Source organism: Octodon degus, unplaced genomic scaffold (assembly GCF_000260255.1).
Source record: "Octodon degus isolate 3935 unplaced genomic scaffold, OctDeg1.0 scaffold00056, whole genome shotgun sequence".
Lineage (NCBI taxonomy): Eukaryota > Metazoa > Chordata > Mammalia > Rodentia > Octodontidae > Octodon > Octodon degus.
The window spans coordinates 2164866-2179408 of NW_004524632.1; positions in this window are offsets into that span (position 1 = coordinate 2164866).

A 14543-nucleotide genomic window follows, 5' to 3' on the forward strand; every position below is an offset into this window, starting at 1 on the left:
TTACAGGTAGGTTCCACCACGCCCAGTCTCAATTGCTGTCTCAGGTACCCTGGGGATCGAACACCTGGCCCCTGTGCCTGCTTGCAGGAACTTTAATCTGCTGGACTATTTGGTCAGCCCAGTGTACTCAATTTTGTGCTCTGACATCAAACTCTTTATGAATTCATCATAGACCTATGATCCCAGCATTTTGGGAGGCTGAGGCAGAACAAGCACAATTTCAAACCTGGACCCTTGACCAAGAAACTGAGTGATGTAGAGAGATCCTGGTTTAAAGTTAAGTGGGTCTGGAGACATAGGAAAAATAAAATTCTAGACAATTTCAAATGGCTACACAATTTATTTGGTCAAATTCGTGACACTGAGTTTCCATGGTGATTGAGTTTTATTAGTATAATTACATTAGATTTTTTTTTCTCCTTTCATGATTAATACGTTCTTGTGATTTTGTTTGTTTCAACAATTATGCTTTTTGATGTGGGAATAAAATGTATCCTCCCATAAGATTGAGAACAAATGCTTTGTTCTTTTTTAATATTTTATCATATTTGCATTACTTTTTCATTGAAATAATTCTGTTATGATAGCAGTAACAAATCTTGCTTTAATATTTCCAGATCCTATTATGATATCATATATTGAAAAGACATGCGTTTAATATCTGCTCAAAATTCCTTGATAGAGAAGTGACTAAAACAGATATTTACTTTAATCTTAAAAGATTGTGTATTGGAGCCTGGGGTCTAGAAACTGTTTTATCAATCTAAGCTCCACTTGATATTTAATTGTGTGCCACTTAGAAATTCAGTGCCATTATCTTTGGCTAATCTCTTCAGTCACCTCAAAATTAAAGACTTTGTTTTTCTAAAGTCCATCTCTAACATTAAAAGATCATAAGCTCAGTTAAAGAGATTAGTTAGAAATCTGTAGATGAACAACAATCGTACATGCCAGAGCTATGAAAGAGGGGATTTGAATAGGACCAAGGCATTGATTTAATTCATCTTGACCTTGAATTACAACCGACATGTGTGACGGCTGTGGCGCTAAAGATTTTTGTTGTTGTTTTATCAGCCTGTGGTAAATGACAGAACACTGCATGAGTAACAAACTATTATCGTGTCCCTTGCTTGAAGATGTTGGTATTAAATCGGCAGTGTCCTGCAAGTACCGTATTAATTGTCATTTGAAAGAAGTCAACCCTGATCCATTTGATTCAGACAACAATCTGTGTTAATTTTATCACCTGGCTTCAATCTTCATAGCTTTAGTACATCGGTTTTCAATAGCAAAGTGCTGACTCTCAGGGAGGAATTCGGAGTTCACCAAGTTCTCAGAGTATCTGCAACATCCCAGCTTGGAGCACTAGGCAGGGGCCAGAAACTTTAGAATTGCTTCAGTGCAAGAAATGGTTAGTGAGTGGAAAACTTGTTGCCATGATTTGCATGAAAGTATTAAGAACAGTGTTCAAGGACTCTGAGGCCTCTTTTCATTTTCGTTTGTTTTAGTTGAAGACCCAAAGTTTTTATGAAATCCACATTACCTCGATGGGGTTTGGGGAGAACCTATCATGTAATTGAAGGAAATAAGATCTGTAATACATAGAGTCCTTAGTATATTATTTAGGGATTCTGAATTTAAGACCAGAAACCAAACCCTGTTGTCTATATTTTCTTGTCCAAAATCATGATTTCAAGTTGTTTTACTCTGAGTGACTTTAACTGAGCCACATGCTTTGAGCTGTGCCAACCCTGCTGGCATATACCAGAAGAATATCGTGCCCACGTACTACCATAGGAATGTACTCTGCACATGAGTGTGAATAGGTACATGTTTGTGTCACTTGTACAAAATTAGTTTCCAGGGTCAAAAATAATCGGATCAGTGGCCAGTATTAAAATATTAGGAATTTATGCAAGAAACATTCTTAGGTTTGCCTGAATGTAGTGGCTACCTAATTGGTGGTCAACTTCATACACCCAGCTGAGATGAACTAGTGTGGTGCTGGGTGTGGGAGGCCCACCTGAGGGGTGTTGCCAGGCGCATAAAGGGAGAGCAGGAGAAACTGCCAGAACTCTCTTAGGTATGCTGTATGGAGAAGGCTTTGGAGGCTTCTAGTTCTTTTGGGCTGTTCTGCTGGAGGACCTTGTCATGCTGGCTTTCCCAATAAATTTTAGAGGAGCTTTGGCCCTCATCTTGAGCTTTGATTTCTGGCTCCAGAGGGGAAGATGGTGCACTGCTCAGCCTCATGGAAAAACTTGTGACATTGACTTTCCTGATGGGAACTTGGCTTTCCTCATCAGGAGGAAAGGACCTCAGTGTTGTTGAGGACAGCTGTGGTACTTCTTGGGGAGCTCTGGTGCTTACCTTGAGCGTTGCTTCCTAGCTCCAGTTCAGATCCCTCAGCCTGCCAACACAGATCCTTCAATCCCCCTGGCGTAGAGTTCTGTTATGCTTTGTGTCTAGGTGTCCCCCAAAGCCTCATGCAGTCTTAGGGTGGCTTCTAGAGTTTGTGATTGATTATTGTGGGTGTGGCTGCTGCACTTGCCCTGGGGCAGGTAATCTGCATTGCAATGTAAGGTAGGAAGAGAAGCTAGCTGCTTGAGCTGCTGCTACCCCTCCCTTGTGCTCTTGCTCTTTGCCACCTCCGTGAAAGGTTGCCCTCTGCTCTGTGCTGCTCTGCCTTGGACCCAGCTGAGTATGGACTGAAACCTCCAGTAACTGTGAGCTAAATAAACCTTTCCTTCCTTTAATTTGAGTGTTGGGTATTTGTCCCAGCAACGAGAGAAGAGTAACTAAGACAAGTTCCTAGCTTCCACCACTGACTTTAGGCCTTCATAGCACAGATCCAAGAAGCGGGCCGGCCTGCTTAAAACTTCATTGCGGGCTCTCAGCCTCCAGCTAGACTTGTGGGAGGTATTGTTATGAACTCTGGCTTTTCAGCTGTACTAATGCAGGATATTAGGATCAAGGCCCTCAGCTGGAGTCTTTAGTATTTAGTGCGTGGATGGGTTTTCTACACTTGCTGTGTGTACTTCTTGGGTGATTCATTTTAAAATAATATTACAAAACCTGTTCTGTTCTCCATAGTTCACCTCGTAAAAACCCCAACCTATGACACTGAATTTGGAAGACTATTTCTGTGGCAACAATATGTAACCTAGGGCAGATAAGTGACTTCTAGACGGGCAGTGCTTCAGGTTACTCTATTTTTTCTCACAGATGATTCATTGATTTACAGCATCTGCCAGAGCCCTGTGTGTGTGGTTTCTGGCTTAATTGAATTTCACATATACAAAGTGAATTAAACTATTTCTAGTTGCTAAAATGTATAAAGTGAAAAAGCATACTGGATAAAATTCTGTTATTAGGTTATATACTAATTATTAATAGGAATAATATTGCATATAAAGCATGATATAAGGGGAAAATAGTAAGAACAGCAGGATTTGTAGCCAGGATCATGTATAATCTCAGTTTTACACATGTACTTGTAAATGGTTGTGCATAAAACATATTTACTTAGTCTTCTTCCAGAATCTACGGAGTTTATTTTTGAACAATTTTAAGGTTTACTTGGACACTCAGAATTAGGTATCTTATATACTTCTCTCTTCCACTCATAGTGTATCTCATTAACATTACTTATTAGTGTGATAATTTTATCATTATTATTTTGTATTTTAGGGAAGGGTCTACAGGGTGTTCAGGGTCTCACTACTAGATCAGACTCATAGTGATTCTCCTCTTTACAGCCTTCCAAGAGCTGGGATTACAGGTGTGCACCACCACACCCAGTCTCAACTGCCATCTCAGTGTGCCCCAGCAGCAGGGCTGGCATGACAGGCACGAGGACTGAACCCCCGGCCCTTGCGCCCACTTGCAGGTGTTTTACAACTGAGCTATTTGGCCAGCCCCAGTGTGATAATTTTAGTTGAACAGATGAACCAGTACCAACCTTGTATTGGCAAAGTTCATAGTTTTCATTAATGTTCATTTTTTGTGTTGTGCATTTCATGTACCCTATGATATTTGTGATAATGAGAACTATTTATAGTGGTATAAGGTTTACTGATTGCCAGAAGAAGGGATTGCAGAGAAGCTTTGTTGAAAGGGAAACTATTCTACAAGATATTGCAATGCGGGAATGCATGACATTATGACAAATGTGTCATGTTTTCTTCTTGTTAGAGTCTTCAGTTTTGAAAGTGAGATAGTAGTACCTGACTGTAGTGCAAATTGTTTGTGTCTGCTCATTTCTCTCTGGATTATGAATCCCTTCTAATTCAGAAAATGACTACTGGTGGGCTACTGAATCCTATATTCTCTGCAGATGGTAAGATGTTTACCTGGAAAATTGCATCCGCCTTGGATCTGCCTAGGAAATGTCTGATCAACAGGAATATGAAATCTCTGATTCCTCATCGCAAGCCAGTAGACTTCTTCTCTGCAAATGAGATTAAGACTACACTGTACTCTTTTTCCTTCTGATCTTGAACATTTGTTTGGCTTCCCCTCCTTTGATCTACAACCCCATGCTCTCTTCCTCACTGGTTTATTTTGTATGCAAAACATCGTCTTAATGTCTGATACAGAAGAACCCCAACTAAACACAACGTTCAATTAATTCTCATTAGTGAGTGAGAGAAAATGGGATGGGTTAAAGTGGAATTTTAAAACGTTATTAAAAATTACTTAAGAACTTTGTAGCAGGGCCGGAGAGATAGCTTAAAAGACTAAGCACTTGCTTAGGCAAGAAAGGGTTCGATCCCTGGCACCACATGACTCACTGCTCCCCATCCCCAGGCGTGCCCTGAGCCAGTGACAGAGTCCGGACGTGGTGGCTCACACCTGTAATCCCAGCACCAGGGAGGCTGAAAAACGAAGGGATTGCTATGAGTCTGAGCTGTGTAGTGAGACCCTGCACAGAAACACACACACACACACAAAAGCTTTGTAGGATTTTCAAGGAAGAGCTGCAATCTTTGCCTATGATCAAAACAGAAAATAATCAGATTGGTGGAAAAAATCATGTAGGCACTTTTCGTGTGACTTTGGATACTGAACCTACGAGTTACACTCAGCCTCTTCACTTATTTTTTTTTCAAAAATTTTGAAAGAAGGTCCAAGTTTTTAAAGTGCCCAGAGTGGGCTCTAACGTGTAATCCTGCCTCAACCTCCAAGAATGCTGACAGTAAAGGCGTGAAATCACATCTTCATCTTTACATGATTAAAAAGTCAAGAACATAGTATAAGTCAAGAAGTCATGTTTTGATGATAGCAACATTTCTTCTACAATGAACTGCTTGACCTTTTCACAAAACAAGAAATGGTAGAGCAGCATAACGCTCATTTCACTCTAATTTTGCTTTATTTTATTGTCTTACAAGTTAAACATTTTTTTTTAAAAGTAAAACATTCTTTCCTTGTTTTCAGGATTATTTCTGAAAGGCAAAACTTTTTCTCTTGACACTTTTATTTGCATTTCTGTGCTATTTCCCTGAAGGCGCCTATTTAACCTTGGATGCTTGGGTGAGAGAGACCGAAAGTACAGACACTTTCTTTCTTGCACCAGTCTTGGAGATACGAACTGTACCAGTTTGTTGGATAGTTACATTCTATAATTTTTATCACATATTCAACATACCCAATACTGTCTTTCTGTGACAATCTTGCTATTGTCCTTGGCTGTCTCTTTGTTTCATTCTAATAGCTGACCATCTTCAAAATGAGAGTCTATTTTTCTTGGCAAATTCTAAGAACCAAATTTTCAGTTCTTCAGTAGGTGTGAATTTAAATGGCCACAAAAGAGGCATATTAAGTCTAAAACCAACATTTGCAGCTGTTTTGTTAATTTTATTGTTATCATGGTCAATCAGCATGTGTTTAATGAGTCAAAAACAAACAATTAAAATATAAAGCACTCAGTTGAAAAGCTGCTTGTTTTGACGCTACATTATTTTTCAATCCACTAAATTACTTAACTTACTTTGGAAACATAATTTCACCAACAATATTGGTTTGATAAGCTTTCTCTCTCTATCTTTCATACAATAGAGAACCTCAGAGAGAATGCTTTGGTCAAACTTAATATATGGTTTGCTGTAGCTGTGGAAAGCAGTTGACTTAGATAAAAAAAAATTCCTTGCTTTAAATGATTTGAGACTATTTCTTGTGGTTAGCCATACCAATCATTTGTGTCATTTAGAGGACACATCTGCAATCACAGCTAGGGAAGGGTGACACACATGATTATCTGACAGCCTGTAGTTGACTACAAGAACACAGACAACCAAATATAGAACATTGTGATAAAAACGAAAACATTTATGTCACATTCGGGGACATGCACTTCCTTTATAAATACTACAGCCAACTGGGAATCATAAGCTTATATCAACAGAGAATTAGAAGTAGGTTCAGAACACAAAAAGTGCTTTATTTTTTATTAATTTTATTGAGAAAGAAATAGAAAAGAGACAGTTTCAAAACAGGTTAGGACAGTTACAATAATTAATACATGGCATATTTCTGTCTTCATAGTAGTTATTCATAGTATGAGATGCAGACATGATATCTTGTCTAAACACTATTAGTATAAATTTTTCTTCTCATTGAGCTAAGAGAAAGTAGCTGTATATCTATCATAATTATTTTGCATATGTATTTTTTTTCACTGCAAAATGGTCCTTCATTTATATCCTCCATTTTTGTTTAGTTTTCTCAGAAATGGGTAAGTGTGTGAATTCAGTAAAATAATCCAATATAGTCCAGTAATCCATAATAGTAGTGGGTTATCTGCAGAACTGGCAATGTCAGAAGTTGTTGCCTCGAGGCTTTTACAGCTCAGCATATTAATATGACTTTACTTTTTATACCTCGTGTTTATAATTTTCTGCTGAATATTCTAGTACAAAGGAAGAAGAGAAAGAAAATCAGGAGACAGCTTCCCTGTAAAAAAGAAGGAGACTGAGACCTGGATACTGGGTTCTTTGTGTTTGGCTGCTTGAATCGGGAGTCAAGGCCCTTCCTCTTGCCTGGAATTTGTCATAGTCTGATTGGTTTTCTAGGTTTTCATAGACGGACCCCGGACTCCAAGACCCCTGAGCCCTTTGAATCATTGTCTGTGTGCACCTTCTTAGGTGAGATTTTCAGAATCTTGTCTTTAGAATTTGTGAGTTTTATTTAGAAAAGATCTTCACGTGCATAACTTCCTACATAAGTCAAGTTAGTAATTAAACAAGGGGGGAGTAGTACACTAATATTATGGCCCTAGAGGGAGAATAAATATACAATTGTTCACAAATTTCTTTCCATGTTTCTGGCCATCAACTGTGTTGTATGAAAGTCCAAACAGATCCAATGGTTAGGTTAAATGTTGACCGGCTGAGGAAATTTCATGTGGTTCTTGTCCAGTTCAGTTTGTGACAAGCATCACAGAGAGAATTGTCTCTGTGTGTGTGTGTGTGTGTGTGTGTGTGTGTGTGTGTGTGTGTGTTTTATTTTAGGGAAGGGTCTGCAGGGTGTTCAGGGTCTCACTACTAGATCAGACTCGTAGTGATCTGCCTGTTTACAGCCTCCCAAGAGCTGGGATTACAGTAGATCGAATCCCAGATCCCTGCGCCTGCTTGCAGGTGGTTTAATCTGCTGAGCTGTTTGGCTGGCCATGAGAATTGCATACAAACATATAGATGTATGAAGTATGTGTATGTTTTTATATACTAAATAAGAGCTTTGTTTTAAGTTGCTGCCTCTTGCGTCCTTTACATTTTATTGGAGGTGGGTTAGGGGCAGCTTTCTTGGATATGGGGTCCCTGGTTTCCCCTCCTCTGCTCTGCTCACCTGCCTTGTCTAATCTTGTTAATTGCTTTCTCCAGTGACGCTTTAATTCTTTCTGTGCAGGAGTTACAAGAAAGCTTCCTGAGGCCTCCACCCTATTCTGTTCCTGCCCTCTTTCCCTACATTTAGATTTTCTGTCTAAAATTGACCTAAACCTGAAGTGTAACTGTATTAAAAATTATCATCTGTTCTGGTCAGTATTATTTCCCTTAGCTACTAGAAATTAAATGATTATATCTTACTGGACTTAAAGTGCATAGATATGTATTGGTGATCTTGAAAAAGGCAGGTATAGGGCCAGCCAAATAGCTCAGAAGATTAAAGAGTCTGCAAGCAAGTGCAGGGGCCAAGGTTTCAATCCCCGGGCCTGCCATGCCAGCCCCACCCAAGGGCACACTGAGACAGAGATTGAGACTGGTCGTGATGGTGCGCCCCTGTAATCCCAGCACTTGGGAAGCTGTAAACAGGTGCATCGCCATGAGCCGGATCTAGTAGTGAGAACCTGACCACCCTGTAGACCCTTCCTAAAATACAGGGGGGAAAAAGAGAGAGAGAAAGAAAGAAAAAGACAGGGAAAAAATTTCAAATATTTAAGGATATGGCTCCTGTCTCCTCCCCTAACGTTCAATCCTGGAGTAAAATACAGCCCATAAAGTAGATGAGCTAATTACAAGGTAGTAACTTACATTAGGCAAATTTTCCCACTACTGGACACACATCCAGGCACTCACAATTTAAAGGATAAGGTGTTTCATTTGGCTCATGTTTCTAGGTGATTCAGTCCATGGTCTCCCAGGCAGGAGCATCATGGAAGAAGGGCATGATGGGAAAAAGCTGCTGATCTTGTGGCTGCTGGGAAGAAGAGCAAGGAAATCATGGCAGATTACATGGGTGAGGGGCCAGGTACGGTGCCTAGGGTCATGTGCATATGTCCACCCACGCGTACCCAGAAGTCTGCTTCACCAAGCCACAACAGCTCTCTAAGGAAATCAGGTTGATGTAATCAAGCTAAACCACCACATATAATTTTAATGTACAAGAAGCTATGAAAACACATGACTGTAACTAATACAGACCTACATATTCAGACATTCATTTTTAAAAGATCTAAAGAAATCATCCATATGAAACACAGACCCCCCAAGTAAGAGTGGACTTCTGACATATAGAACTCTTTAACAATAAATTGGTAATTTTCTTATTTTATTTAGGACAGGGTCTACAGCATCTACAGATAATTTTTTTTTACAGATAATTTTTAAAGCACTTTTTTTCTCTTGTTCTTGGTGGAACTGGGGATTGAACTCAGGCCCTTGCGTTTGCCAGGGAAGCACTTATTCTACTGAGCCATCTCCCTGGCCCCAAAGCAATAATTTTTTATGATCTATTACTTTATCAAGAAAAATGTATACAGTATATTTCATTAAAGAAGAACACATTTTCCAAAAGCAAATGTGAATGATTAAAAAAAATGCCAATTTCTATTGGTCTTTGAAAAGGAGCACTTAATGCTTAATTTTTTTTCCTTTTATTCTTATCTTTTTTCTTCTTTTAAATTTCTTATAACATTTTTGTTGTCATTTTGTTTTTCTTTAAACCAATTTTTCAGGTTTATATCTGGTAACCTAATCAACTAATTTGAATGATAACATCATCCACTGTTGAAATCCTATTAGTTTAAAGAAATTTTGTATCATTTCTAATGTTAAAGCTCTGTGTTTTAAATTTATACTCAGGTGCTATCTCCCTGCATTGACAAGTCATTGGTGACTTGGCCTTGTCACTTTTATCTTTTTTGTTCCTCTGATATTTCTGCAACATGCTGGTTCAGCAGCGGATGAGGCAATGTCATGGGATTTTATTTTTTTTTTATTTTTTTTATTTTATTTTTTTTTTTGCCATGATATTTTGAGATGTTTCCTTCCTATGACTCCAAATCAAAAAACTAGTATTTTGACATAGGCACACACAGGTAGATAAGCAGAGACAGCTGTTAGCCTTTCTATGTAATTAAAGTGTTAGTAAGAGGGAAGTGACAGTAGTGGAGTTAGAATGAGTGGGAAAGGTGAGGTGGGAATGGATTTTGGGGGTCGTATTAGGTTCTTGCCAATTCCATCAGGACCTATCTCAGACGGCTTATCTTCTTTGATACCACTTGCCCCTTGCTATAATTAAATTCCCAAAACTTATGTAATATTTATGAAGAAGGCAATAAGCAGCTAATGAACACTCGACTGTGTGATGTCATGTAAGTCTTTCGAAAGTATTTGTTGAACAAATGGATATACTTGTGAGATGAATTCTTTGAGAGACTTCTGAGGGATAAGATGAAAGAAAAGCCTGCTCTATTGTCAACCCATGAAGGTACACTTCTCAAGTCTCAGCGTTTTTTTCACCAGGCATTGTGGATTGAACCCAGGACCTTCGCACTGAGATACATCCCAACCCCTTCTTCAATCTATTATTGTGAGAGAGGGTCTCACTAAATCATTATATTGCCCAGGTTGGGCTTGAATTTGCAATTCTCGTCCTCAAGATGTCTGGGATTATGGGTGTGTTCCTCCATAGCCGACTTATCGTACCATTTTTAAGGGGAGATTTTTCCTAAAGAATATTAGTTTGATAATTTTAGGGTCTTGTAAGTCTTTTGAAAATATAACACTTTTTATAGTAGAAGAAACTACTGCATTCAGGGATCAAGAGTCAACAATGGGTGATGTTCAAGTTTCCCTTCTGCATTGACAATCCTAGAACTTCTGGGGAGAGGAATGCCTCTCAATCTAGGCTAAACTACTGCTATGAAGTCGCAGTAGGGGTTTCCTTCTATTTTACCTGTCATCTACCATTCAACGTGCTAGAAAATTCATGAAGTGCCATGCTCAGATTTCCTTAAAGGGCCATATTCTGGAGTTATTATTTTATTTGGTGCCAGGTGATGACCAATGAATTTAAGGTCAGTGTTGTATTCACACATGACCACAAGTTATAGACACTTTCATTGAATCAGACAAGTGTTACTTTTCCAGAAAAAAAATCAAATTTAATGAAATATTTTCTCATAAAATGAATCTTTCCTTCCCATAAATCAATTCAATCATCTATTTCTGGCTGCCTTTAATACGTAGATTGTTATATATTCATTTTTCTGTAATTTCCAGAAGTAGAATTTTAATATTATCAATAACAAAATTATGGAACTTTTTAAAATGCAGAAAAAATATCATCTCTTAGCTAAGGTCAATGTGTTTACAACTCATTTATAAAGAAATCTTAATTTTGCCTTATTTTGCTTCACATTTTTTAAAATAAGGAATTTCAGATTCAGTACAACTTTCATATACCCACTCAATTTACATTCACTTAGCTGCACTTTGAGGTGAGCACTATTTCAAATGTATTTGTTATTTTAATCATAAAAATATACTTTTCTACATTCAGCATGTCCACAATCAATAGATATGATCTTTTAAAGATTTTTCACATGATACAAGGCCACACGATATTCTGAAACTTGCTTCTTGTACATTTATTTTTGACTTGTACTCATATTGGTAGTTGTCAACATAATTCAATAATTTATATGTATGTTATAAAGTATGTCAGTAGTATAATATGCAATATTTATCTAATTTCATGTCATGCATTATCTACTATGAATTTCAATCTTTGCAATGCTGTAGTTCATGAAAATGTCTCATGGACCTATGTTGAAATGCAGGACAATTGGATATGTTCATCCTAAATTTCACAGGAAATTTTCACTGTGGCCAAATTGCTTTCCAAGCAAAGTACTAGATACTGATTTATACTTCTATCAGCAATGGGGAAAATTTCAGTGCCTCCATACCCTCAGGGTATTGAGTACTGAAAAGCCTTCAAAAATTCCCTTCATCTAAGGGCTATGAATAAAATCTTATAGAAAAGTAAAAGCCAGAAAGAAATTGACCCACTTTTTGTATGATCATTCATGCTTTTACAGATAATAAGCTATTGTCAAGTTGGTAAACAACTTGTCCAAACCCATTGATATAGTTCATAACAAAAGGTAACAATAGAAAGTTGGCTAGGATTATTCCAAACACACACACTCAGAGTCAAAACAGATCTATATAATAGACAGCTTTAAAAATCATATTCTATTTGCAAATTTTCTGATTGCTGTACTTTTAGTACCTAGACAGATTATGTACCATTTTGAGTAATTATTAAAAATTATATAATAAGTTATCAGATAAGTTTGATTTCATAGACAAATACTAATAGCCGTGTTTCACCTATTTTGTGCAAAATTTTAAGGAATTTTCACCATCCTGGCACTAATTACATCCTGGTGAAAATGTGACATTGCTTTTGATTTTTAAATTCTATTTTATATAACATCGGACAATAGATGTCACTGTTCTGCCAATAAAATAACTATGAAATTATTTCCTGATTATCTTTCTTCCCAAACATCTTTGTGCTGAAGAGATAAGTTATACGGTTCTGGTAGAAAAATGTCAACAGGCGTTGTATTTTAAATAGTAATACTTGCTAGTGTTTTCTCTAAGAAATAAATTAATAGAATCAATCCATTACCTTTTGAATCTTTTCAAATATAACCAACCTAAAATTGCTCATTTTGCGTTCTCATGTTTATGTTTTAGCAATTAGGTGCCATTAGAGGGAAAGTTAAAATGAGCTTATTTGAGAACTATATGTTCAGATAAGAAAAAGAAATCTCTTGGATTAAAATTAGATATATATTTAATCCACATAATGGCTACTTAATTGACTTGATTGACAGAGAATCTTGAAATCAGGAGTAGGGAAGTGAATAGTAGAAGAGAAATTGAGGGAATTCAATCAGGGCCAGATCTGAGAGATGGTGAAGTAACTCATAGATTCCAAATCTTGAGGCTGGAGTCAAGACCATAATCAAACTTATAATAACTTTGCTCCAGCAAATCTGGAGCTGAGGTCAAGTTGGCAAGGTGCTTACCATTGCTCAAGTGTAGGCAGCATGGCTGTGACCCTAGGAAAGCAGTAAAGTGTGTTGGGAGACTGTTAAGTGCCAACACATTAGAAAAAAATTGGCCGTGTGATGGAGGAAGGTTAGAATAGTGTTGAGAAAATGTAACACTGGCTTCCATGCTCTTCACTCACTGGTCGTAATACTTTCTGATAATATCCTACTTGTTCATGCCTGATATGAAGAAAAGGAAATTCAAATAATTTAGTGAATGAGCAAGAGGCCAGCTCTGAATCTGAGTCCAATATGCTCTGTGTAAAATGGTTTAGAACTTATGAAGCATTATCCAGAGTGCTCTCTTTTTCATCCCATTCCATTCTGACTTCAAGGCTGTCCATTCCATGCAAGGCAATTTCAAGGTTATTAATGGCCTACTGCTTGTCAAAACCACTAACGTTATCAACTTCGTTCTACTGGTTCCCTGCCTCTTCCTTTGAACTGGTTAACTATCTTTCTCCCTTAAATTCACTCCCCTCTTGATTGCTGTATATGGTCAGCTTCTTACACTGCAGCCAAATGCCGAGCATGAGGCATCCAGGTGTAAATGCCCACATGAAAATTAGACTCTGTGCCATTGGGCAGAATGATTTTGCAAAGAGGCAAAACATTTGGCAGTGTTTCTAACAAGATACCAGTAGCTTTCTTCAGCGTGTAACCAGGTGAGATGGATGAAGATATAATGATCCCTACATGAATGTTGTACAGTTATACAGCATCAGGGGCTGACATTAGATGAAAATGACACAAGCTGAACAGGACATTTTCCTCACCTTTAAGGCGTCTGAATTCTTGTGGCCAACTTCCAGTTGGTTTTTCACCCCTTCTATCAAAGAATTTAGCTTGCTTACTGCTAGGGAAGTTCTTTGTTTCTTTTCAGTCCACAAGTTTTTTCTTTCATCATCCTACATTTAAGGTTAACTTACTTTTCCCAAGCAGTTTGGTTGAATTATGTGTTATTTCTGCATACATATAACTCTTTGCATGCCAGAAGAAAATTTTTAAATATTATCCTCAGTTATTACAGGGACTTGTTTTCTTATCTAAAGTATAAGAGCTATAAGGGCCAGGATAATTTTATATTCATGTTTCTGTCTTTAGTGTCTGGTGCATAGAAGGTTATGAATAGAATCTTATTTAATTAAAATGTCTTGATTTCCCAAGTGATTGAGAGAATACAGTGAGACTTTTTATAAAAAAAAATGGTTGAGAAAATAATAAAGAATACAGAGGGTCAGGACTTTTCTGAATTGCCATAATGACTGAATGGCAAAGCCTTAAATGCAGCCCCAGATTTGTGTGTGTAAATCTGGTGCTGTTGCTCACCTATTCTTGTTCAATTGTAGCGCCAACATGTAGACCCACGTGCACCTAGGGTAAGACAAACAATTTATATTCTCTAAGGTGGGCCAGCACGGCATCCTCTTCTAGTCCTCACAGACCAAATGACAAATATAAGCTGGAGGATCCTGCCCAAGTTAACTGGTGCTATGTCAAAACTTTTCATTTATTTCAAGGTAGCACCGTATCTACGGGTTGGTTTTGTGAGTCCGCCCATTTTCTTCTCTCGCAGTTCTTTTGCAGTTCAGTTCCTTTTCATCTTGGTCTAATTTCTGTATCTATTGAAGAACACCTAGGAAGGAGCAATTGATGAAGAAGTTTATTCAGTTCATGGTTCTGGCTGCTGCTGGACGGC